This window comes from Suricata suricatta, chromosome 2 (assembly GCF_006229205.1).
Source record: "Suricata suricatta isolate VVHF042 chromosome 2, meerkat_22Aug2017_6uvM2_HiC, whole genome shotgun sequence".
Classification (NCBI taxonomy): domain Eukaryota; kingdom Metazoa; phylum Chordata; class Mammalia; order Carnivora; family Herpestidae; genus Suricata; species Suricata suricatta.
This window is the reverse complement of record NC_043701.1, coordinates 33,679,200-33,704,425: the sequence shown is the minus strand read 5'-3', so window position 1 is coordinate 33,704,425 and position 25,226 is coordinate 33,679,200.

Sequence of the window (25,226 nt, the reverse complement as noted above, 5' to 3'; positions counted from 1 at the left end):
GCATAGGAGCACATGTACCCCAATGTTCATAGCATCACTGTCAACAATAGCCAAATCATGGAAAGAGCCTAAATGTCCATCACCTGATGAGTGGATCAAGAAGATGTGGCAATGAGAAAGAATGAAATATGGCCATTTGTATGACACCTTGAGGGTGTCATGCTAAGCAAAATAAGTCAGGCAGAGAAGGATAGATACCATATGTTTGCATTCATAGGTCTAACAGGAGAGACCTGGCAGGGGACCATGGGGAGAGGAAGGCGGAAAGAGAGCTGGGGAGAGTGAGGGACACAGATCAAGGGAGACTACTGAATACTGAAAACAAACCATGGACTGAAGGGGGAGGGGGAGGGAGGGAAGGGGTGATGGTCATAGTGGGGGGCACTTGTGGGGAGAAGCACTGGGTGTTATACGGAAACCAATTTGACAATAAACTATTAAAAATAAATAAATAAATAAAAATTAAAAACTGAAATAAAATAGAGCTTTTCAGTGGCAAAAAAAAAATAGTACAATTTAGACTATCAGATGAGCTTTCACCTAGAAGGCTTTTATAAGCAACATTGCCATAAACAGTCCTAAAATTTCATAAAATGGAAATATGAAGAACACCAAAATAGAAAGTGTACTGAGCAAAAGGGGAAGAAAAGACAGCATAGTTCTCTCTCATCCTCGATCAAACTTGAAATTCTGAATGGAATGTGAATAGAGATGACAACACAGAATTTCCTGATGACTTGAAATGGTTTTATCAGGGATATGTATATGATATTTCCATGACAAAGTGCTTTAAAATTGGATCCAAACATTTTGAAAGATCTAATGAAGCTGGAGAAATCGAAGGGTTTCCCCTACATGTGCTTTGCTGGTCACTATGAATTCTGCATTTTGCAGGCTGATAGTCAATCACTAAAAGAGCTAAAATAATCTCTCATGGATCTCCTACTTGATCACATACATTGTTTCAATACAAATACTAATTGTAACAAAAATAAAAATTAATTTGAAATGAAAGTCAGGGTCCATTTGCTTTTTCAGCAACAATGATATTTTCTATTAAAGCAGAAGAACAATGATTAAAGAATAATTGATTCTTCTCATGACTAACAATTTATTCAGATGACTTTACTATAACTTTATTTACAAAAAGAGAGTAGAAAGGTATTTCAGTTCAATAAAACACATTTTTAAAATTTGCTGAGCTATAAATTATAAATTTGTAATGCTATTTTTATTTTGAAAGTAATTTTTTAAATCCATAGTCAAAGAATTTTGTAAAACATTAACACTTTGAATCCCACTGCACCCCGCACTATTACTTTGGCAGATAGTCTAAATAAGTCTGTTTGTTCAAGATAAGAATACTTAAATTATGCAACCAATCCACTCTGCTATTTTAAGGAATTGATCAGTAGGAGCTAAATAGCTGAGGGTCTATAGTTTGTAAAAAAATTTTTAATCAGCATCAAACAAAATAGGACATCTCGTCTTTCAAAAACAAAACATGTAAACAATTATTCTGTTCCGTTTTATTTCTATGACAATGCATGTATCATGATAAATTACTAACTCAATAGAAAGCGATATGGCATTATGAAAGGACCAAGGGATTTAAAGTCAAAAGACCTTTGTTTGAGTCCTGGCTCTGCAATTTACTAGATATGTGACCTCAGGCAATTGATTTAATCTAGCTGAATGCGTTTCTTGCTGTGCATGCCTCTTGTGGGGATAAAATGGGGTAATGTCTGTGAATGTCTATTCCACCCAATGGTAGGCATGAAATGGTCAAAAGGCTGTCCTCTGTGCTTCCGCAACCAGGGAAAGTGCTTAACAGCATCGCACAGGAGTATCATAGTGCCAAATAAAGGAGGAACCAGTTTTCAACTTCAACCTCAAAAAGAAAGTTACTTTTCAGCCCAAGAGAGTATAAAATAACCCTCCCCATGCCTCAGTGTGGTAGAGAGAACACTGTCAATGAGAGATAAATACAGACATAAAACAGAGCACCTTTTCTCCTGACTGGAGAAAAAAATGAAACACCACTCCTGAAGCACTAAATTAATATAGCAGACAAAATCCAGCATAGATGAGAAGGAATAAACTCCCATAGAAATAAGCTTATGAAAGAGTGGGTGCTGGAAGTAAATTGTGGACAATGGCAACAACAGAGATTTAAATAATTTATAAACGTTAAGTACTGTGAATAAAGAAAATAATCCTTGTTATAAATGGAGCAAGAACATGATTGTAGTAGTTGAGAAATAGGTAAGTCTGAAAAATAAGAACTACACACTGGATCTAAAATAAAAAAAAATTATTTCCCGAAGTTTTACATAAAACACATATAGAGTTTTACATATATATGATTTACTGTGTAATAAAAGGTATATAGATTTTATTCCAGGGTTCAGTCAATCTTATCTACGATGTTGTCCCTCCCTGCCAAATCTGAGTTACTTAAAGAATTCTCTGGATGTTGCTGTAATAATTAACTGGAAGGAAAAGACTCTACCTTAAACTTCCAGTTAGAAAACTGGAGCCCACTGTTACTGATATAAATGTCAGTAAACAACCTCATTCAGTGAACTGACTATTTCTGTTTGGAGATGCTCTACATGTAAAAACTCCTAGGAAACCTAGAAGCTTGTTTGAAGGTTTAGCTATTCCAAAATGTATCTCAGCTACGTAAATATCCTTGACCAAAAAGATGGTCCTCCTCTGTCTAGGAAGATCTCTGAGCAACATCTCTAAAAGAGATGCCCATGGGAGGGAACTCAAGTTTCACCAATTCATCAATTGGAGTCAGTCAGCTGAAACAGAGTTGACCATCACTGATATTACAGTTAGAATGCTCTTATTTTTAACTTTAAAAAATGTCAAACATTTTGTAAATATAAAGGATGATAATTAGAACATGATGAAAGCATCACTGAGGACTTTTTAGTGGTTTTCTGGTGTCTCAGTTACGATCTTTGCCCAGTTAAAAGATAAAATAAAAAAGAAAGTTCTCTGTGATCATTGTGACCAGAAGCCTAGAGAGAGCCTGTGAGGGTACTATCTGAGGAATAAACAAAAACAAAACAGAACCTCTCTAATGAGCAGGATTTTATACTCTGGATTAAAATGAGAATTCCTACGGGGCACATGGGTGACTCAGTCGCCCAATTAAGAGGCTCAATTAAGCATCTTGATTTCAGCTCAGGTCATGATCTCATGGTTTGTGAGTTCAAGCCCTGCATCTGATTCTCTCTCTCCCTCTCTGTCTGTCCTCCCGCCTCTCTCTCTCTTTCTCTCTCTCTCTGTAAAATGAATAAACATTAAACAATATATTTAAAATGAGAATTCCTGTATATTGGAAAAAATGTATTGTCAAAAATATAGTAATTCAGAATTCTTATAAAAGAATTTATAGGAGATCTTATCTTTCATTGCAGTCAGCTTTCCTCTGGGAGATATATTTAAACTTGTTAATTATGGGCCTAATTACATTTTAAAGCATGGGAGACATCTTAAGAAATGCCCTACAATGTATAAATTTCCACTTTGGGGTGTGTGTGTGTGTGCTGTGTGTTTTCAAATCAGTACATTTTTTTCTGCTACAAATTCCTACAAGAGTGATTTAGAAGACTCCTGAAAGGGCTGATTAATCCATACAAGAGGAGACCTTTTCCAGAAAGTATTCTTTGACTCCAAGATGACTCCAAAAATCTATCCACCTGGGATATCAAAAGAGGCACAGAATTTCCTTGGGATGGAAATAATAAAAAAGCGTATTTTTTCAGTATTTGAAGAGGGTCCTTCAATTTATATTATAAATTTACAATACACTGAAAAGAATTTGTTTGCACAATAAATTATATATTGTTCTAACAGTTACTATCTCCATATATGCTGTATGAAAAATAACATATATATGTATATGGTTCTGGTGCATGCTGGTGCTACAAGCCCTTCCTCACCAGGCGACGGAGAACCCTTCTCTAGAAATGGTCAGTGCTTCTTCTCTAGTCCCGGTCTTGGATCTCCATTCAGTCTTCCTGTTTGTGGTCATGCTCCCCTCTATGCTCCATAGTGATCTGGTTGTTTGCTAAAATCATTATTGATAAGTCAATTACAAAGTACACATATCAACTCTGTCTTCAAATGGTCATGATTCCATTTATAAAGTATAAGTTGACATTTATTTTTTGCATCAAACAAAATTTTACATTTGTGTTTTAACCATTCTTGTTTTTCTATTTCTGTTCATAATTGCTATTCCAAGAACCTGTGCAAATTAGAATTATCAGAACTCTACAGAACTTCCTTCTAATGTAAATGCACAGATCTTTGTGATTTTAAAGAGGCATTCCTTGCCTAAATGCTACTTGGAAAATGCTCTTGAATGAGTAAAAATTACTAATACTTAGAATGCTTTGAGCCAGACATTCTTCTAGGTTTTTTACATATATACTTTTACATGTATCCTTCATTTTATTCTTTTTCAGATTCTATGGAATGGATCTTTCAATTTAAACATGCCCTGGATTTATTAGATCTTGAAAAAAATGATTATTAGTAGGAGAAAAATAAATGCCATAATAGCCCATTGTAGTAATGTAAAATTATAATGTAAAAAACATTCTCTTTCACATATGAGAAAACTGCTGCTCACAGAGGCAGAGTGACTTGTACAAGATCATACAACCAGACAATGTTGGGATAGAGTTTTGAACCAAGACACTCTGACTCCAGAGTCCCCATTAGTAACCTAGATGTTGTCTCTAAAACATCTGCCTTCTACAGCTGTTTCCTGTGTTCTCTAACAAGTGCCCTCAGGTGAAATCAGCTGCTTCTGGAGCTGAAATTTAGCTTAGCCAGCTGATCCAGGGATTTGCTCTTTAATTGTACTTGCCCACAACATTTACACAGATCTGATAAAGATATTGATCACCTAAGGCCCATGAATATCCAGCTCCATTCACATGGCATTGAGTGTAGCATTTCTCTTTTCTTCCTGCCTTATACAGAAACCTAAGTTGATATTAAAAGGTTGTGGTAGCCTGAAACCTGCTTTCAGACAATCAGCTTAAGTCATTGGCTCTACGGTGTTATCCTATTTATACCAGTTCATTATACTGTACTTAATATGAAATTACAATGACTCACTCATAAGTGCAGCTTTCTTAGACTTAATTAGACACTGAAGAATTATTAAACATTTGACAGCATATTGTACATTTGATCTTGGTATTGAATTCTCATTGATATTAATGAACATACAATGTAATATAACATGTTGCTCTGACCGTGAGCTTATGTAATTTTTCTCAATTTTTTCAGCTTTTTGGATGTCTGGTTCTGTCCAATGTTTGGATATTTGGCACGTATACATTTTCTAACAAGTCAGATGTTACTCGTAATTAAAGATAAGACAATGTGATCAGGTAAGGAACAGTATAGAGACCATTTCAATTAGGGGAAAGTCATCTGGGTTCTAAATTTGAAGTCTGCCCCTAACTACGTGTTACTTAATCTTATCAATTTCTTCATCTCTAAAAATCGATGCATCATACAAGGTTGTTCCTCTTCCCTTTTAGCTCTAAATGTAATGATTTCACAAATTATTTCTATAGATTCCATCAGCAGAAAGAGCCAGGGTACTTAAGAGAGGTCTGGCTTCACCAAATTCAAGTACTCCATCGCTCTTGTCAAGTTGCTTATATTAATAGGTAGAGGATATGAATTCTACCCAGGTTAATCTTATAATATTTCTTTCTTATTTTTTAAAGTCTTGAAAATACATCTTTGTTACTAAGACATGACTGAATAAGAAAATGGGTAAACTGGTATCAGATAGCATTTTAAATGAATTAAGATCTGTGTCCAAATCCAAATATTAAGTTAGTAATAAAGAAACAATTCTTGTACTATGGACAATATATAGGGAACCTGTATATGTGGCATAGAAACATATGCTTAGCTCCTAAACAATTTCAGCCGCACCACCAGCAGGGCAGACTGCCCTACGGAATGGAGCTTTTTGTATAAACATGTTTTTAGGCTTCCAGGAATTATTAGATCTTTAAAAAAATGATTACTATTAGAAGAAAATAAATGTTAACTTTCTACAATCTAACATGTAATCATATACAAATGTTGCATAATAAACTGTTTTTATTACAATTTCATCATCTGAATGGAAATTATAGTGTTAGCACTTTCAAGAGATGGTTCTATCTGCATGCAGAGTGAGGGAAGAGTTCGCATAATGGTCTGTAAGGCATATCAAATTTATTCTGTGAGGTAGATAAAGGTCTTTTAAAGGTCTTACTCCACTTGTGGAATGAATTTCTTATCGTGTATGAATTCTGAGTGTAACACGTTTCTCCCCCCCACCCCCTGAAATGTGGTTTATTTTCAAAAAGAAGAGACTAGCTAAAGGATTTCATTACTATATAATAGAAAAAATTTTAATTAACGAAAAATTATACCTGGCATGGTTGTTAACAGTAAGAACAATCTATTCATTATACAGAGAAGCATTTAAGATAAATTATATAAATCCATTTACTCATAGAAGGAAGGAAATATGAACACTGAAGTTTGACCATCAGTAATAAAACTACATTTAGATATTTTAAAATGATAAAAGATGGTGGGTGCAGTATTTTTTCCCCTCTCTGAGAGCACATGCAAGAGACTAGAAAGATCTACTAAAAGTATATGTTCTCTTTAGGATTCATCATCACAAGGTTTTCATTTATAATAACGCTTTAAATTATATGTTTAAATGAGATTAAAAAATTGAGTTTCTCATGCCTAGTATCATATGAAGATTTTCAAAGAGAGTGTATGTTACTCTTAACAGTTACAAATATTAGTAATACTATCATTATTATCATTATTATCCCTGTTTCTTTAATTGAAGATATTGAGGTAGATAGAGGTTGAATACTTGGCTTGTTTAGATAACAAAAATATTTGGGACATATGAAACAAATAAAGCACTAGCATTCAAGTGATATAAAGAACTACTAATACAGAGCATTTTCAGAAGAGGGAATATATCTAATTAATATTAAAAAGTGTTCTACCTCATTTGTAATCAAGGAAACGAAAATTAAAGCATCAATAGATACTTCTTTAATGTCAGATTAGTAAAAAAGTAAAAGTGTGATAATATCAAGAGTTAGCAAAGGGTAGAGGAAATAAGAACTCTGAAACAGTGTGGTGGAAATAAAATTAGGAATTGCTGTTTTGGGTGTCAACTTGTAGATATTGATATTTGATTCCAATTTTTGGCATATTCTCTAGAGGAACACACAATGTGTATACAAGAAAACACAAATAGGGATGTTTACAGTAGCACTGTTTGATTATGTGAGAAATATTTTAAATTTGAAAGCGTTTACTTTGACTCAAAATATGCAATAGCTCCAAGGAACATGAAGGAAAACATGGACTTCAGGCAATGAAAAGAAAACCTTATATCTCCAGATGGCAGTTTCATCTTTTACTTACTGGAATAGTCTTATAAGTAAACCTAAAGAAAATTAGTAGCTATGCTCTGAAATTAAGAAAGCAGGGATATGTTTTATTCCCAGCTATGTTATCATAGACAAATAATTCAAAATTTCCATCTTGCATGAAGGCTTTTCTTGAATATTGTATATGTCTTTCTACTATATGATGTATTCTGGGAATACTTCTTGTCTCATTTGACCAATAAACTAATTGCCCCCTCACCTGAATCCATTCTGTTATTCATTCTAATAACTGAAGTTTTATTTCATTCCAATACTTGGCCACTTCAATGACTTCTGCTACTTTCATTTCTCTCACATTATTAATACAATTTATTTGAGAGCCCTCTACTGCTTACACTTTATCAATTCTGCCTATGTAGAGGTGTTATTTTTTGAGTTGATCATCATTCATTCATTCATGATGTTGGCTTTCCCTAATTTTTATTAGTTTTTATTGTGCACAGTTTTTGAAGTGGAGATGCTCTTCTAAACTCTGCATAGTCTGCTTGGGGGAGAGGCAGGGCACATTGTGGCTTTTACTTTGATGTTTTAGTGAGAGTAGTTCTGGGGCCTGCCCACCAGCTGTGGCTAACCTTATGGCTTGTATATACTCCTCACTTCTTCCAAGTGTGGCTCTCTGTCTGGGACATGTTCTCATTCCTTGTTCAGGGTTCCACTTCCACTGTTCCATCTGGAGGAAACCCAGCCATTCTAATGCTACTGTTTATCTCAACGGTTCTGGCTGCTCAGCCTGTGACAACTCTACTAATCTCTATTTATTTCTCTCTGTGCATGTTTTTCCTTCTCCCAGGTGTCCGCCGTCGCTGGGCAAGAACCATGCTGCTCTCACTACCACTCTTGCCATAATACCATCCATCCTCCGTCAATCCTGAGCTTTGGTTTCCTTCTTTAATTAGGTACCATCTACTTTTAATCTGCCACAATTCTTCACAATTTCTGGTCAACCATTAAGGCTCCTTGTTTTCTAAAAATGATTATGGATTTTAGAAATATATGTTTTCTCCTATTTGTATGGATTTGAGGAAGAAGGGGGAGGCTATATTTAGCCTCTTCTATATATATTCCTTTTTAGGGAACAGATTGACTTTTAAAATTTCTGGGAAAAACACAGAATAACTTAAATCTCAATAAAGTATAAATATTTAATGTTATCAAAGTCAAAGATAACTGTTCTTCATTGACTTCAAATTGAACTTAACCAAGTTTTCTCACTACTGATGTTTTTCTTATATATAAAATAGTGATGGCTGCCTCATTTTAGCAGCTTCTCCTTGACTTAGAATCCTTTCTGATTGTCACTATTGTTCACTTTTAATTATTTTTATTTCAAGCTTCTATTTAAAGTCTAGTTATTTAATATATATGATAGAATGGTTTCAGGTGAAGAATTTAGAGATTCATCACTTACATATAACACCCAGTGCTCATCACAAGTGCCCTCTCTTTATTTTTAATTTCTAATCTCTCTTGAACTGATACTTTTGTGCAGTATGAAGTCATGCACTTGGACTTTCTGGCATTGCAAAACTGCTACAAAAGATTTCCTAAATGTTCATCTTCACTATGTCTACTTATCACAATGAGGACCAGTAAGATAGTTGGCAGACTGGCTTTAGTTCACACATCACACTTTAAGTGGGACTATTCCTTTAGACAAAGTACTATCTCCTTTCAGTGGAAACCCAGCCTGGGCCCTATGCTTTGCCTTAACTTTCATCACTACACACTGCCTGAGACTTTTTCTGCTGTCTGTTCTATCACACTATATGCAGGACATGATATGGGTCCTCACATGATTATGTATATGTGCATACTGCCTAGAATTATTACTCTCACATTGCTAAAGCAGAATCTCCCATATGTGACTGATTGGTCTTTTGCAAAACTGAGCTCAAATACCATCTCATTTTACAGAATTCCTGACTTTTGGAAGTAGAGATGTGTTCTCTTCCTCTCCAGTCTCATAGTCATAATATTCTTTATCTACTTCTATTGTATTGCTTATCTTTGTGGGGTTTATCTGCATGTTTGCTCATTTGTTTTCCCTCTATCAAAAGAGTACTTCCCCTCTTCTGCTTGTGATACTGTTTCTTAATATCTTAAGAACATAAGAGCTCAGCTGAAAATGTTTAGTAATTAGATATTTAGGAGTAAATGAAAATAAGTACTGTGTTTTATATTTGCTTCGGTACCTATTTGTACATTGCTTTAATTTTCCTATTATAAACTCAGTCATAAAACTATGCCTTTTCAATCATATGACTCCTGTTTTTATTCAGTTCTGAGAAACTTTCAGCTTTGGTTCTGTCAGCTATTGTCCCTTCCCTCGTCTCCCTGTTCATTCCTTCTGGAACCCTATTTGACATGTATTGGACTTCCTCATCAGTTACTCTCTGATTTTTTTTAACTAATATTTACTTTCTATTTCTTCATCTTTTTATTCAGCAATATGCTTGATTTCCTCAGTACACCAAACTCATCTTCCAATTAGCTTATTCTCTTTTTATAAACCACCTGTTGAATTTTTAATTTCAGTGGCTATATTTTTTTCATGTGCCAAATATCTATGCATAATAAAATCCTGCCATAATATAATAAAAGGAGCCCCAAAATTCAATCATATTAAATATGGAATTGGGTTATTTCAAGAGAAATGTGTCATGAATTACTGTCTCCAGCATAGGCATTAATACCTACTTCCAGTGTCTTCATAGACCGTTCAATTAAACTCTTCTTCATCAATCTGAATTTGAAGTGCTTCTTTATTTCTGGCATTCAAGAATTGTTCATTCATATTTTTAAGATTTGTTAAGTAAATGTTAAATTATACTTTATACACTGCTGTTGTGAGTTTGATACAGAGAATTTTATCACTTTACTAAATTGAGTAGAAGTTCTATTTTCTTTTACTATCATGTGATAGAATATGTGAACTATCTCTATCCTATGCTGGGAATTTATTCCCTGCCTTCTGCTCACTATGAGGATGAAGACCAGGCCAGGTGTTCTGAACCAATACTTACAGTGTTTAAGATCCCAGCCTCATAGTTATGCACATAGACATGCATTTGGGGCTAATACGCACTCTGTCTTGAATTTGACTCATTCATAGTATGACACTATTGAAGCTCAGACTTGTATGATGGTCTTTTCTTTTCAACATATTTCAACGTCATATTTTGAAAACACATTGCATTACAGTAAATTCACTTACATTTGGCAAAGATTTACACTAGAATTCTACCCCTGCAAGTAATCGGTGTCAACTCATAAATTTTGTAAATGAAGGTGCTGGCTTGGATGGCATTTCAGGCACAGTGAACAACAACTTCCAATCAGAAAAAAATATATAACATTTAGTTCAAAGTTGATTTTTTTAGGCTTATTTATTTATTTTGAGAGAGAGGGCTAGCAGGGGAGGGGCAGACAGAAAGAGAAAGAGAGAGAGAATCCCAAGCAGGTTCTGTACTTCCAGTGCAGAGCTCAATGCAGGGCTCGAATTCATGAACTGTGAGACCATGACCTGAGCCAAAATCAACAGTCTGATGGCCAACCTACTGAGCCAACTAGGAGCCCCTCAAAGTTGATTCTTCATTTGGGATTGATATAGTTTCATTGTTTTCATTTTTGCCAATGTTAAAATGGCACTGAAGTAACTTGGAGGGGTAATAGCATTGTAGAAGGAACATTATAGAAGTTTCTTTCCCTACAACCTGAGGAGGGTAACAAAAAAAAGTAGGTGATCAAGTGAAAAAAAATACAGCAGCATTCACAAAAAGACAGGATACAATTGCATATTGTGAATTTTGAGATGCACAACCCAATGATAAGGAGAGAGAAGATATCAAAATTCCACACACAGATACTTCTCCACCCTAGAAACCATGTGGAAGGACAATAACTTAACAATGTCTTGAAAATATGTATTGATACTCTACAGAAACCATGGAAGGAAAGACTGAAAGCCATGAGCAGGGATCCCAGTGGAGAGCACTGGCCACTAACTTGAAAAAAAAAGAAAAAGAAACCCATTAAAAACAGGAAAGTTGCCAGGTCTCACCATTTTTCATAGAGGAAAATAAGGTGGAGAGAAAACTATGGCTAATAAACCAGCACTAATTAGTCTTTACAACTTTAAACAAGAAATTATATGAATTAGGGAAAAATAATCCCTGAGAGAGGGGCAAATGAAATGTAGGGAAGGATAATCAAATAAAGCTCCAGTTGATGTACTGCTCCAAAGAGAAGTACTAGTGACTTGAGTTAAAACACTGAATTCACCTACTGGGAGGAAATGAGAGTTTAAAACTATTAGGAATAAAATGAAATTTCCCTCCTTAGATAAAGGTTATGTTGCTCAGGTCTTTTGAGAAGTGGACACTAATGGGGATTATATGTGTAGGGATTTTATTTACTTTCTGCATGAGAGATGATGGAAAGGAAGAAGATGGGAGAATTGTCAGGGTTAGAGGCAAGTCTGACCTGGAGTAAAGGAGAAAAGGAGGGAAGGTTATGTGGAGTATCCTAGATGGTTGGGCAGTTTAAGGAAGATTCAGGAAGACTTTCAGGGAATCCTTTAGCCAAAGTTGGTCATAAGTGGAGTCTTACATCTCCTAGAAAGGGGTCTAACTTAATCATTGCTTAATCATTGGCTAGAAACAGCCCATGGAAAGTATGTCTTCAGAGTAAACACAGCAATGAATTTCAGAGTACATTAGCTGTGGGCCTTGGCCAATTATACACCATGTCCTATAGTGAGAAATCTGCAAGATGTATTCTCATGGCTACCACAATATATCAAGATGCTACAGCAAATACAGTAGAAGCATTCCCATTAAACTTAAAGATAATATACCAATGATCTTAGCCAATTAAATTTGGTAAAGGAAAAATAATAGAGAAAAAAGACACAACTGTTAAAATTTATAGACAATTTAGTTGTCTATAAAATCCAAGTAAATGTATTTTAAATATCTAAAGCTAATAAAATAATCCAGTGAGGTAAATGGTTATAAAATCAGCATTAACTAATCCCATATAGAAGCACATTCAAAATGTGAAATGTGGTATGGAACAAAAATTCCACAGTAGCAACAGACAACCAAAAAACACGGAGTAATAATTCTAACAAAAGAGATGCAGGGGCACCTGGATGGCTAAGTCAGTTAAGCATCTGACTCTTGATTTTGGCCCAGGTCATGATCTCATGATTCATGAGTTTGAGTCCCACATCAAGCTCTGCTCTTACAGCACAGAACCTACTTGGGATTCCCTCTCTCTCAGCCCCCTCCTCTGCTTTCTCTCTCTCTCTCTCTCTCTCTCTCTCTCTCTCTCTCTCTCTCTCTCTCAAACAAATAAGCATTAAACAAATTAAAAAGCATTTAAAAATAAAGGCATGCAAAATAATTAAATATTAAAAAGCTGAAAGCTATTAAAGGCACAAAAGATTTGATTTCATAAAGAGATATGTTATGGATAGCAAGACTAACAATTGTAAAGATGTTAGCCTCACTACAATTAATCTATAAGTTAAATGCAAAAAAATAATAACCTAGCAGAATCTGCGATAAAATGAATCAGATTATATACTTCTTCTAAAGTACATAGGAAAGTGCAAAGATGTAAGAATAAACATGATAATTATGTAGAAAACCCACAGGATAGGGGCCCTACTCTATCAAATAGGTGGTAAAGAAAATAGTGTGCAATAGATACGAGATCAGTAAATGTTACAGATATCCAGAATACTGTAAAGACAGCAGGGCATGATGTATAGAAATCTGGATTTGATAAATATGAAAGAGCATTATAAATTCATTAATCAAGGTTGTGTATTAATTTTTTCGTAACATCAGAACACATATTTCTATGCACACGGAAAAATGAAATAAAATTAGATCTTGACTTCACTCCAAATAGAACAAAGTATGTTAAAATCTTAAATATAAAAAATTCAAAACATTTAAACACAGGTGACAATATTGAGAACCTATTTATAATCTTGAGATAGAAAAAGGTATCTTGAGAAAGATGTTTTTAAATCATAAAGGAAAAGATTGATGAATTTGACTACATCAAAAACAAAACTTCTTGTAAAACCAAAAGAAAAAAAAACTATAAACAGATTTAAAATAGAGCAAGTTTGGGAGAATATATTTATAAACTTAACAAAAGATATTTATCTGCAATATAATATTTATTAATCTTCCAACTCAATAAAAAAGAGCCCATGTTACTCAAGAATAATGTTGAAAGGCTAATACAACAAGATAAGCAACTACTTTAGCAATCATGAAAACACAAGGTAAAACAGCAAAGAAAAGAAAAACCATTGATACCCATTCAATTAAAAGAAAAGTCTGATATTTCTAACTGTTATAAGGTTTGGGAAAAAATTTAAACATGCAGCCTGCTGATTGGAGGGTAAGCTGGTATAACCATTTTGGAGAGTGATTTGCTGACATGCAGTAAGCTCACTATGCACATAGGCTAATTCTCAGCCATTCTTCAGCTAGGGATAAGCTCCTGTACTCCTACACCGGAAAGGACATAGAAGTATTTTCTCTAAATTCTAAGTACTACATAAGAAAAACTGCAACCATCCCCAGTCAACGCTACTCAGTGCACCTAGTACTGGCTAGTAATAGTACTAGCACTGCCTAGTACTGCTCTGTGAACAGTCTGTTACCCTTCTGCTGAAAGGGACTTGCTAGAGAATGCAATTCAGTCATTTCATGACACATACTCTGGTTCAGTGAGACTACTTCATTCACACATACTCTTCTATGATTTTCTGGATGATGGAAACATTAGACTAATGGACATTGTGATGAAATCTGCTTATCTGGTCACAGGCAGGTATAAGCAGTTTGAAGACCGGGTACATTGAGTAGCGCCAATTCATGTGATCACAAACAGAGAAGACATTTTGGGACACCTGGTTGGCTCAGTCACTTAAGTGTCCAATCCTTGGTTTCAACTCAGGTCAAGATCTCATGATTTCTTGAGTTTGAGCCCCACATTGGGCTCCAAGCTGACAGTGCAGAGCCTGCTTGGGCTTCTCTGTTCCTTCTCTCTCTGCCCCTCTCCCTGTCATGCTGTTTCTGTCTCTTAATTAATTAATTAATTAATAAGAGATAAGACATTTTGAAATCATAGTCTATTCATACTCCACATTCTGTGGTGAGGGGAGAGTGGGGATGTTCTGCCTGAGTGCAATGAGGAGGATCACTGTCTGTGGAATTTAAAAAAAACAGTAAGACCAACAAAATGTTGACAATTCTAAACAATGTCAATGATAAAATACCTGCACACAGCTCATACCCACCATACACCTCCACGTTGGTTCACCACTGATAAAATGAAATACTCTACAGGAATTAAAAAGTACTAGAATATATATGCACATTCTCAAAAAAACCCCAGAAAATCACAATGAACTATTTCTGGGTGTTATGTTATAAAAGTACAAAAGTGTTGGCAGCTAAACTAAATAGCAATTGCACGTTACTAGAGAGTGATGGTGGGGATTGAGAGGGAAAGAGCACAATATGTGACTTAATAATGTGTCTTTTCTAAAAATTATTCGAAGCAAATATGACAAAATAAAGGATGTATACTGAAGATCACTTTCAAACTAATTCTTCTGCCATGATTATGACTGTTGTTTCATCACTTTTGTAGGGCACCTAGTAACTAATTGATAATTATCACTTCTACCCAAAGATATTCACTTAACAGGTTGTCATAAAGTTACACTTTTCATCAAAATTTGCAAGCAAAAAATAATTAGTGAAATTATGTTAATCTTATTAGGTATTGTAGATGAACATTTTGAAACCATTACAAACTTCTATTTAGAATAAACTTCTCAAGATACAAAGAAATGTAATGGCATGGCTTTGAGTGTCCAAAAGACAAATTAGTATTTAAAAACCTACAGGAGAACATATTTTTAAGTGCTAGAAGGAGAGAAAAATCAATAATATTTTCTAAAGATTCTTTTATAATATAGATAAAATTACAAAACCTATAGTTATGCTGAAGAAATAGTCAAGATATTATCTTTTTTCAAACAGAAATATATATGAACTATCTGATACTTTCCATTATTGTTTTATTTAAATCACATTCAATTAAATGGTAGATAGCAACTAGAGCTTTGTATTTTAATTAAGTATTATTAAGTTCCCATATAATGAAATTGGCAGATGCCCTCTGTTTGGGGGAGAGTGATTAGGAATTAAAGCAACAGAGAAAAGCAATGAGGAACCAAACATAATATGAGATATAAAAGCATCACATGACATCTATTATTAATCCATTGTTTTTCTAGTACTGCACTTATAAACCTGAGCACTGACATTAAAGCTAAACTAATAAAAATGAGTAGAGTAATTTCTTTTATAGGAATGCAGTTTCGGGGTGATTTTTAATGAAAGAAGCTTTTAAAAAATTCTAAAAATGATATAATGTCATCTTTACAAAGTTATTTCAATTTTCTGGTTTTTAAAAATCCTTAGGGTGCTGTTTTTAAAATACTATGTCTATTCTTTTTGTTCTCTTCCATTAGATAAAAGGGACCTATTCTCAAATGCAGGTAAAACAAAATAGAGCACTATCACTTTTTATTTAATAATGCAGATTAGATTTAAATTTACTGCAGAAATGCTGCTTAAGTTGATTATTTTGAGAATGAAGTGCTACAATTTACCTGGTTAGTCTTATCAGAATATTATTACTACTAAAATGTTAAGAAGATGTGTTTTAATTTGCTTTTCTTTCTATTGCTGGAAAACCTGTTTTGAAGGTACATTTTCTAAAAATTGCTGTCATCGTCACAATTTTCCTAAAGTACCTCAGTGCATGGCCACACATGACATGAAGTACCATTTCCATGACTCTACATGCTTAAGAAGAATATTAATAATGTCATTTTCTGGAAGAATTATGAAGTCAGTCAAGTTTATTTTTGTCATCTTAGTTATTCTCACTCCAGATTTTAAGTGTCAAAGAGTTGAAAGCCATTCTCCCTTCTTCTCAAGGAGAAAAATATTTCCTTTGGACTGAACTTAGATGTAGAGTGGAGCCAAGTTCAAGGAAGCAGCCTCCTCTCCACCCCCACTTTATTCCCACATCACTCAATGTCCACACCACTCAAGGGTAGTTGAAGATGAGATTTGGCTCTTTGTTGCCTACACTTCAAGAATATCCTTCAATAGGAGAATATTAGCAATGAAAGTCTTAAAATGTAAATTCCCAGGACATTCTATAAAATGAGTTTCAGTCAAAATGCTATTAACAAGCTGGTAGTCATTTTCTACTGCCTTAAGCTCACAAGCAACCAGGGAAATTAACATGGGTAGAGGGGATCCACCAAAGAACCCCTCAGGGGCCTAGAGAACCATGGGAATAGCAAAGTGGAAGATCATGAATGGAGCACAATCATAAAAATAATGATAATCACAAAAATAATACCTCATAGAGCTTAATTTGTGCCAGGTATTGTTGTAAGTGCTCTGTGCAAGTTATTTAATCCTTGCAACCATCTTTTGACATATGATGTATGATTACTCCCAATATACAGGTGAGAAACTGAGACACAGAAAAAATGACGGGATTTTCCAAAGGCTACGACTTACATAACTCTTTCAGTGGAGGCCTTTGGAGACTCAAGATTCCACTTATTGGAAATACAATTTAAATAAAGCAATCCTCTATTTTCTAGTTTCTGTGGATGAGTAATAATGATGATTACTAATTAACATATGATTTCAAAGAAAATTAGAGATAATAATAACAGCTAACACTCATTAAGGGCAGATTATATGACAGATGCTGTTTTAAGTGCTTTTAGTGTATTATCTAGTTCAATCCCCATGACAATTTTTAAGGAAAAATAGTACTATTATCCCATTCTTATATATGATGAAACAGAAGATGGAGATTAATTACCTTGTTCAAAGTCACAGAGAAAGCAGAGGTTCAAAACCTAGGAGGTTCCCATCCTAAGATGTTGCTCTGCACCACTATGCAGTGGATTACACATACTTCCAATAAGTAAGAAGGGAAAAAACAAATGTTTTTGATTGTACAAAATAGTAATTATTCTCATTTATATTATTATTTCTCCTTAAGGGCTATAAAGAATCATAAAACATTTGTACACTAGTTGATTAAATTTGTCATAAGGTTGATTAACAACATAAACTTCTATTCATGAAAACTCAGTCTTTATAGTTTCCAACTCTTTCATCATGTCTACCTGTTTACAACACAATTTCTAGAATCTGAGGCATAGCTTCAATAACAATGGTATTTCCAGATATATGAAAAGTAACTGGGATCAATCTTATCCATCTACAATAGCTATCTGCCAGAGTCTTTCTAAAGCAAAAAACAGTACTTATTATACAGTTTCTTCCTTAAGATAATTCCTGATTACTCCGCCCATATGTTTATTCTAGTATTTGAAGTCATACTGCAATTTTGATAATTATTTGCCATGTATAAACCTAGTTCCTTTAATTTCACTGGCAAGTCTTTAAGGATACAGCCATGCTTCATTAATCAATATTCTTCCTGTACTATTTTTAATAAGTTAAGTTCTACAGAGTTGAGGATCCATATTTTTCTCAGTCATTTGTGATTGACTGGTTAATGAAAAACAGGGATCACAAACTAGGATGTTCAGGTTGAATTGTTATGGAGTTATTTGATGATACTCACTGTGGTTTCTCAGACTTGACTACACAGAAAATTCTTATTTAATTGCTTTTGGATGGAGGTGAAACATAGACATTTTTGTCAAAGTTTCCAAGGTGATTTTAATGTTCAGTTGAGTTGGAGAACCACGGAGTTAGAGGAACTGCAAAGTTCCTGAGGTTGACAGCTGACCTGTTCAAATACTGCAAGTGTGATTTATCTATCCCTTGACTGTCCCATCCCCAATATATAATCACCTCAGATGATCAAAGCCCAGGTGAAGCATGAACTCAAATGATAGCAAAGGACCCTGTGTCTTTAGATCCAAATCAGAAGAGCTCAAAATCCAGTACATGTGCAGCGAGATCCATGTGTCCTTACATCTTTCTCGAGTTTGCAAGGGCTAGATGTCTAATGATTTCCTAGTCACCACTGGCTCTAAATTTCTGCTTTTGTCATAGTGTTGCCACTTGTTAATATCTTCACTAATCACCTTATATAATGATCCCACATAGTTTTGTCTGCTTTACATATATCGGAACCATTACCACTTAGAGAAGGTATTAAACTTAAAATGTGGACTCCTTAGGAAATTAAGGTAGGTAGAGTGAGAGCCACATCATGACAAGGAAAATAAATTGGTATTGAAAAATTAGTCATACCTCTCTATAAAGTTTCCTTAAATCATGTTTGTCCAATTGACTTTATTTAACCTTCCCAGCCTCTACTTGCTCTTCTATTTCTTTGCCCCCCAGTAATTTCACAACATATTCTTCATACGTTTTTTTAGGCAGAGTAGTAACTTAGTAATGCCTGATACATGTAGCTCCATTCCTGCCTCTGAATATTCAGACTAGATTTAATGAACTTTTCTAAATAGTCAGGTCTCTTTTAAAACTCTGTGCTGACAACTCAGAGCCTGGCGCCTGCTTCAGATTCTATGTCTGCTTCTCTCTCTACCCCTCCCCCACTTGGGCTCTGTCTTTCTCAAAAATAAACATTAAAAAGAAATTTAAAACTCTTAACCATTTCTCCCTCTCTTACTTGTATATAAATAGGAAGAAAATAGTACAGAGATATGATTTGCCCAAATTTCATATTTTCATGGGACTCTTCACTACCTCATTGATAGAAGGAAGAAACAGTTGCATTCAGCTTTGGAATAAAAAAGAGGTGTTTTTTTTTTTTAAGGACAAGTCTCCATTAATATATCATTAGTTATGTTTAATATAGTTTTTGATGTCAAATCACATGTTATTTTTTCAAATAAGTAGTAAAAATTTGGAAATTTTAAAATTTATTTGTGTTAAATTTCACCAATTAACAATTGTCACTTGTAGCTTTCTCATTTGGTAATAACCACCTAGCCTTAGCTGGCCTATTATCACTAAATGACACCTGAAACAAGTGTGTTTGATGCTAAAGAAGTAAGCAAGTTGTATACTAAGCTGACACTTGCCACTGTTTCAAAATTATAGCACAGGGAGGCTATAAAGCAACCGAGGCTGCACACTGGAATTTGCTAGACTTACCATGATGACAATTAACCTTTGTGCATGAATAATCCATGCACCAACGTTCACCTTGGTTCTCTCTGCTCTAATTCCGGGTCTAAGATACCCTCAGTTAGCTGGGTAAATGCTTCCACTGTTGCACCACATTTTTTATTCACAAAGCACCTACAGTGTGATCCATGTAAAACATGTCAGATCTTGTCACTATGTTGCTGAAAACACGGCAATGGCTTCTCATCTCACTCAAAGTAAAAGCCCCAATCTCCTCTCACCTCTCACACATCATCTCCCTCCCATACTCTCTCCTGCTGATGCTGTTCCAGTCATGCTGCCCCTTCTTTCCCTCAAACACACCAGGCACAGTATTAAGATATAGATGTGTATGAATTCTTCTACCCTTATGAGGTAGGTGCTATTATAACTGCCTTTTAAAATTTTTTAAAGTTTATTTATTTAGAGAGAATACAACAGAGGGGCAGAGAGAGTAGGAGAAAGAATCCCGAGTAGGCTCCAGGACTCCAATGAGGAGCTCAAACTCACCATCCCACAATCATGATCTGAGCCAAAATCAAGAGTCAAATGCTTAACCTACTGAGCCACACAGGCACCCCCATGACTGCTTTTTAATGGAAGGAACGTAGCTTTGCTAAAGATAGCTATCAGCCCTAAACCTCACAGCTATCACAGTAGCAAAGCAAACCTAAGCAATCTAGCTCTAGATTCAAATATTTTTAAAAAAATAGTCACGGTCACAAGAAAATTGTCACATTTGAACTATTTATATTTCTCAATTCATTATTTCATAATGTGAGCATTCATTCACAAACTTCTTGATTTCCTGGCAACTCCATTAATTTGGGGGAGGGCACTAAATAACTTCTTTTCATTTGTTAACCTTCAGACTCATGATGGTCTCATATGCAGTTTTATCTCTCATCATTACAAGGCTGTCTCCCAAATCAGAGTTTCTAACTCAAGTTCCACCTTTCTCTACCTCTAAGTCCATCCTGCAGAGTTAATCACTAGCAGTTCTGTGTTACATTCTGCCTTCATTATTACACGTTACGGAAAGTGTTTCTTTAAGCGTCTGTGAGACTGATGGGCTGTGAGCACTGAGAAGACAGGGATTATGTTTCATTCATTAAAACAAAGTCATTGAAGAAATGAATGCTTAGAAAAAAATATCAATGAATGATTTTCTCTCCTGAACTTAAAATCATGGTTGCTAGTTCTGAGCTAGTACGTTTTCCCCATATTGGTATATACATTTTTTCTTTATGTTTTCTAAACTTTAAAACATTTTAAAGTTCACAGCAAATTGAGGTAAGGTACATATACAACCTGTCCCCACAAATGCAGTGTCTTAACCTATGAATATCTCCCAGGAACAGTATATTTTGACAACTGATAAAACCTATACTGACACATCATAATACTAAAAATCCATAGTTTACATTAGGGTTCACTTTTGGTGTTGTGCGCTCTGTGGGTTTGGACAAATGTATAAATCCATCATTACGGTGTCATGCAAGAGTATTTTCATTGTGTTCTACTCATTCATCCTCCCTACCCTAACCTCTGGCAACCACCAAACTTTTTGCTGTCTTCATTGTTTTGCCTTTTCTAGGATGTCATATAATTGAAATCATAGAGTGTGTAGCCTTTACAGGTTGCCTTCTTTCACTTAGTAATAAGCATTTAAGCTTCATCCATGCCTTTCCTTGGCTTGATAGCTCATTTCTTTTTAGTGATGAATAGTATCCCACTATCTGGATGTATTTATTTATCAAATTCACTTACGGAAGGGCATCCAGGTTATTTCCAAGTTTTGGCAATTACAAATAAAGCTGCTACAAACATCTGTATGCAGGGTTGTGGGTTTTTTTTTTTTTTTGTATCTTAAAGTTTTCAACTCCTTTGGGTAAATACAAATAAGCAAGATGGATGTATCATATAGTAAGGATACATTTAGTTCTGTAAGGAAATGTCAGTCTGTCTTCCAAAATGGCTCTGCCATTCTGTACTCCCACCAGTAACTGGTGAGAGTTCCCATTGCTCCACATGCTCATCAGCATTTGGTATTGTCAATGTTTTAGATATTGGCTATTCTATTAGGTATAACCATTGTTGCTTTAACTTGCATTTTCCTAATGACATATGATTTAAAGCATCTTTTAACCCTTACTTGCTGTCTGTATAATGCTCTTTGGTGAGGTACTATTAGGATCTTTGTTCTATTTCTAAAGTTCTGTTGTTTCTTTTCTTATTGAGTTTAAGAGTTCTTTGTGTATTTTGTAAAAGTCTTTTTTAAATAGTTTATTGTCAAATTGGTTTCCGTATAACACCCAGTGCTCTTCCCCACAAGTGCCCTCCTCCATTATCACCACCTTCCTTCCCCCTCCCCTCTCAGTTCATTTTCAGTATTTAATAGTCTCCCAGGTTTTGCATTCCTCTCTCTCCCCAACTCTCTTCCCCTCTTCCCCACCCCATGGTCCTCCTTTAGGTTTCTCCTGTTCTCCTGTTAGACCTATGAGGGCAAACATATGGTATCTGTCCTTCTCCGCCTGACTTATTTCGCTTAGCATGACACCCTCAAGGTCCATCCACTTTGCTACAAATGGCCATATTTCATTCTTCCTCATTGCCATGTAATACTCCATTGTGTATACATACCACATCTTCTTGATCCATTCATTTGGTGATGGACATTTAGGCTCTTTCAATGATTGGGTTAAAAATAGTATTTTGTCAGATGTACTCTTTGCAAATATGTTTTTCTAGTCTGTGGCTTGTCTTCTCATTCTCTTGACATTGTCTTTTACAGAGTTATTACTCTGCTTTTAATTTTAACAAAATCCAGCTTATCATTTTGTTTACTTCATGAACTGCGTCTTTCGTGTAAAAAGTTATCACCATACCCAAGGTCATCTAGGTTTTCTCCTAGGTTATCTTCCAGGAGTTCTATAATTTTGATTTTAAATTTAATTCTATGATCTATTATGAGTATATTTTTATGAAACATGTGAAGTTAAGTCTAGTTTCACACTTTTGCAAATGGATGTTCAGATACTCTAGCATCACTTGTTGAAAAAAAAATGATCTTTGTTTCTTTGTATTGCCTTTGCTCATTAGTCAAAGATCAGGAGATCATTTTTATGGAGGTCTATATCTAGACTCTCTATTCTGTTCCACTCATCAATTTGTCTTTCTTCTTGAACCAATACCACAATGTCTTGATTACTACAACTTTATATTAAGTTTTGAAGTCAGATAGTGTCTGTGCTCCAACTCTGCTCTCCATCAGTATTGCATTGGCTAATCTGGGTTTTCTGCCTATTCATATAAACTTCAGAATCAGTTTGTCAATATCCACAAAATAACTTGTGGGATTTTGACTAGAATTGCATTGATTCTAGAAATCAAGTTAGGAAGAACTGACATCTTGGCAATATTGAGTCTTTTTATCATGAACATGGAAGGTATGAATCTGTGTATCTTCATAGTCTTTTCAGGTCTTATTGTTTTAGCTACAATTTCCAGTATTATGTTAGAAAGAAATGGTCAGAGGGAATATCCCATTAATTGTTAGTGAGTCAAAATAATGAAATCAAGGAATCCTTAGATCAGCTGTCCTCTATCAAGATCAATTTTGTCTCTAAATGAGGTGATGTATAAACTATATTGGGTTTTGCTGAAGGACTGAATGAAGCAACATATTTGAGTTGAGAGCTCAACTTGAATAATCAATGACTGGCATCCATAAATAAAATGGAAAAGATCTGATTATAAAAATAACATATGCCTTTTTTTTTAATTTGAGAAGATGAAAGAAAGTTTACAAAAAGAAAAAAATCACTTCTAGTAATATCATCAGAACTGTTTTAGCAATTTGAAGTATTTTCTTTCATAGAATTTGTATGCATTTTATATACATATATATTTTGACAAATCTTGATTATACCTAAGAAATTCTGAAGAGGGTAATGGTGCAGATCTGATATAACAAAAGTAAAGATGTTTTAAAAAGGATTCTGGCTAATACTTTATAGAGGCAATGTGTCACAAAGATAGCATAATAAACTTATAAGGTCTTCTAGGGAATCCATACACAACGGAAGCTGTTTTCTTTGATACTGCTTAGTTGATCTGTGTATGGACAGATGAGCTAAAGTCACCTCCTTTTAACTGACCAGTAATCAGTTACTCCAAATATGCAGAAGCCGAAAACTCTTCTCATATTGGCTATATTTCATTTGTCCTCCTCTCTTCTTTCTCTTGTATCAAGTTTATCTTCCTTTTTGTTGGATAAAATCAATCCATGGATTCATCTGGCTTGCATATGAGTAAACAGCATGCTAGTAATTAGCTTGATAGCTCTGACACATTTGCTTTTTGTTCCTTGTTTTATCCTAGAATGATAGTAATAAATAAGAGCTAGTAATGTTTATTTTCTATTTCTTCTTCCATTTCTAATTGCTTTTAATTTATATAATTAGTTAGCATTCTTTTTGATACATAAACATTTTTAACTATTGTTAAGGGCTGCCTAAACATGAGTGGCATCTTTTATCTAATATAAAAGAACCATTTTGTTTTTCTTTTTATGGTTTTCACCTTAGAAGATTATTGCGTCTGACACTTGTATTATATATTTCCCTTTATTTTGTTTATCTGAATATGATATACTTTATTCTTTCAGTTACTCTTATTTTTTTATTTGTATTTTTAAATATGTTTAAAATGTGATTCATTAGGATTTTCATATTTTTAACTCAGAATATTTAATAGTCTCCTTCCCAAGCATAAATTGAGTATGGTTGAGCATAATTCTATTTTCTTCTACTTCAAGAAGTGTTTTCATTGCTTTTAGTTTTTAGTATAATTTGGTGAATAAATATCCTGCTTTTGATGCAAATAACTTTGGACTTCTCTTTATGTAGGATATGAAATTTAATACGCTTTTGCTTCTACCTTTAAGATCAGCGAATCTTTACAAATATGATCAGAGGTTATAGATCATGACTATTATTGTTATTGACTTTTACTACATAACTTCTATTTCAAGTGTTACTTTACCATGAATTTGATACTTTCTCTAAATTAAAAAAATATTTAAACAATCTATATATTTAATCCTTATTAATGTCCACCAAAGTCCTTATATCCCCAATCTCTTAAGTTTTAGATTTGCTGATTCGCCTGTTTCAACTATCTTTGTGTATCCAATCCTAATTAAGCTGATAGATAATATCTGTTCACTCCTGGAATATCTGACAATATATTTTTGTTTCCTTTACATTTAGAATGGCATTTAGCTAGGTAATGTTACAGTCATCTAAAATTTTTTTAAAAAATACTCATAACAGTGCACACTATAATTTTTTCCCATAATATTTTATTGTCAAATTGTTTTCCATACAACACCCAGTGCTCTTCCCCTTAAGTGCCCTCCACCATCACCACCACCTCTTTTCCCCCC